The sequence below is a fragment of the Triticum urartu genome, chromosome 4 (assembly GCF_003073215.2).
Source record: "Triticum urartu cultivar G1812 chromosome 4, Tu2.1, whole genome shotgun sequence".
Classification (NCBI taxonomy): domain Eukaryota; kingdom Viridiplantae; phylum Streptophyta; class Magnoliopsida; order Poales; family Poaceae; genus Triticum; species Triticum urartu.
This window is the reverse complement of record NC_053025.1, coordinates 587,194,539-587,198,139: the sequence shown is the minus strand read 5'-3', so window position 1 is coordinate 587,198,139 and position 3,601 is coordinate 587,194,539.

The following is a 3,601-nucleotide window of genomic DNA, read 5'->3' as shown; positions in this document are numbered from 1 at the left end:
AGTGATTGGAGAATTCTATCAATGACGCAATCATCTGGAAGATTAACTCCCAATTGAATCAAGTGATTATTATACCCAGACATTTTGAGTATATGCTCACTGACAGAACTGTTCTCCTCCATCTTGCAGCTATAGAACTTATTGGAGACTTCATATCTCTCAATCCGAGCATTTGCTTGAAATATTAACTTCAACTCCTGGAACATCTCATATGCTCCATGACGTTCAAAACATCGGTGAAGTCCCGATTCTAAGCCGTAAAGCATGGCACACTGAACTATCGAGTAGTCATCAGCTTTGCTCTGCCAGACGTTCATAACATCCGGCGTTGCTCCTGCAGCATGCCTGGCATCCAGCGGTGCTTCCAGGACGTAATTCTTCTATGCAGCAATGAGGATAATCCTCAAGTTACGGACCCAGTCCGTGTAATTGCTACCATCATCTTTCAACTTTGCTTTCTCAAGGAACGCATTAAAATTCAACGGAACAACAGCACGAGCCATCTATCTACAAACAAGCATAAACGAGCAAGATACTTATCAAGTACTAAGTTTCATGATAAATTTAAGTTCAGTTAATTTACTAAAAGAACTCCCACTTAGATAGACATCCCTCTAATCCTCTAAGTGATTACGTGATCCAAATCAACTAAACCATGTCCGATCATCACGTGAGATGGAGTAGTTTCATTGGTGAACATCATTATGTTGATCATATCTACTATATGATTCATGCTCGACCTTTCGGTCTCCGTGTTCCGAGGCCATATTTGTATATGCTTGGCTCGTCAAGTATAACCTGAGTATTCCGCGTGTGCAACTATTTTGCACCCGTTGTATTTGAACGTAGAACCTATCACACCCGATCATCACGTGGTGTCTCAGCACGAAGAACTTTCGCAATGGTGCATACTCAGGGAGAACACTTCTTGATAATTAGTGAGAGATCATCTTATAATGCTACCGTCAATCAAAGCAAGATAAGATGCATAAAAGATAAACATCACATGCAATCAATATAAGTGATATGATATGGCCATCATCATCTTGTGCTTGTGATCTCCATCTCCGAAGCACCGTCGTGATCACCATCGTCACCAGCGTGACACCTTGATCTCCATCGCAGCATCGTTGTCGTCTCGCCAAGCTTGTGCTTCCACGACTATCGCTACCGTTTAGTGATAAAGTAAAGCATTACATCGCGATTGCATTGCATACAATAAAGCGACAACCATATGGCTCCTGCCGGTTGCCGATAACTCGGTTACAAAACATAATCATCTCATACAATAAAATTCAGCATCATGTCTTGACCATATCACATCACAACATGCCTTGCAAAAACAAGTTAGACGTCCTCTACTTTGTTGTTGCAAGTTTTACGTGGCTGCTACGGGCTTAAGTAAGAACCAATCTCACCTACGCATCAAAACCACAACGATAGTTTGTCAATTTGACTCCATTTTAACCTTCGCAAGGACCGGGCGTAGCCACACTTGGTTCAACTAAAGTTGGAGAAACTGTCACCCACAAGCCACCTCTGTGCAAAGCACGTCGGGAGAACCGGTCTCGCGTAAGCGTACGCGTAATGTCGGTCTGGGCCGCTTCATCCAACAATACCGCCGAACCAAAGTATGACATGCTGGTAGGTAGTATGACTTATATCGCCCATAACTCACTTGTGTTCTGCTCGTGCATATAACATCAACTTATAAAACCTAGGCTTGGATGCCACTGTTGGGGAACGTAGTAATTTCAACAGTTTTCCTACGCACACGCAAGATCATGTGATGCATAGCAACGAGAGGGGGGAGTGTGATCTACATACCTAGTAGATCGACAACGGAAGCGTTTGGTTGATGTAGTCGTACGTCTTCACGATCCGACCGATCAAGCACCGAAACTACGGCACCTCCGAGTTCTAGCACACGTTCAGCTCGATGACGATCCCCGGACTCCGATCCAGCAAAGTGTCGGGGAAGAGTTCCGTCAGCACGATGGCGTGGTGACGATCTTGATGCACTACAGCAGCAGGGCTTCGCCTAAACTCCGCTACAGTATTATCAAGGACTATGGTGGCTGGGGGCGCCGCACACGGCTAAGGAAAAGATCACGTGGATCAACTTATGTGTCTCTAGGGTGCCTCTACCTCAGTATATAAAGGACCAAAGGGGGAGGCTGGCCGGCCACATAGGGCGCGCCAGGAGAGTCCTACACCCTCTGGGAGTAGGATTCCCCCCCCCCCAATCCTAGTTGGAATAGGACTTGTGGAGGGGGGAAAAGAGAGAGAGGGGCCGGCCCCCTCTCCTTGTCCAATTCGGACCAAGGGAGGGGAGGGGTGCGCGGCCCATGTAGGGCTGCCTCTTCTCTTTTCCACTAAGGCCCATCATGGTCCATTTAGCTCCCGGGGGTTCCGGTAACCTCCCGGTACTCCGGTAAAATCCCGATTTCACCCGGAACACTTCCGATATCCAAACATAGGCTTCCAATATATCAATCTTTATGTCTCGACCATTTCGAGACTCCTCGTCATGTCCGTGATCACATCCGGGACTCCGAACAACCTTCGGTACATCAAAATGCATAAACTCATAGTATAACTGTCATCGTAACCTTAAGCGTGCGGACCCTACGGGTTCGAGAACAATGTAGACATGACCGAGACATGTCTCCAGTCAATAACCAATCTAGGGACCTGGATGCCCCTATTGGCTCCTACATATTCTACGAAGATCTTTATCGGTCAGACCGCATAACAACATACGTCGTTCCCTTTGTCATTGGTATGTTACTTGCCCGAGATTCGATCGTCGGTATTCCTATACCTAGTTCAATCTCGTTGCCGGCAAGTCTCTTTACTCGTTCTGTAATACATCATCCCGCAACTAACTCATTTAGTTGCAATGCTTGCAAGGCTTAAGTGATGTGCATTACCGAGAGGGCCCAGAGATACCTCTCCGACAATCGGAGTGACAAAACCTAATCTCGAAATACGCCAACCCAACATGTATCTTTGGAGACACCTGTAGTATTCCTTTATAATCACCCAGTTACGTTGTGACGTTTGGTAGTACCCAAAGTGTTCCTCCGGTAAACGGGAGTTGCATAATCTCATAGTTATAGGAACATGTATAAGTCATGAAGAAAGCAATAGCAACATACTAAACGATCGGGTGCTAAGCTAATGGAATGGGTCATCTCAATCAGATCATTCTCTTAATGATGTGATCCCGTTAATCAAATAACAACTCATTGTTCATGGTTAGGAAACATAACCATGTTTGATTAACGAGCTAGTCAAGTAGAGGCATACTAGTGACACTTTGTTTGTCTATGTATTCACACATGTATTATGTTTCCGGTTAATACAATTCTAGCATGAATAATAAACATTTATCATGATTATAAGGAAATAAATAATAACTTTATTATTGCCTCTAGGGCATATTTCCTTCAATCTGAACAATCTTGGGTACACTGACGAACCGTTTGTCCTAGCCAATGATGTGGCACAGGTTATCTATGTGAAGGACATGTCTACCAAACCAAGAAAAAGAAAACATAAGGAAGCGAATACATCATACGATGAGCCAAAGCGCCAC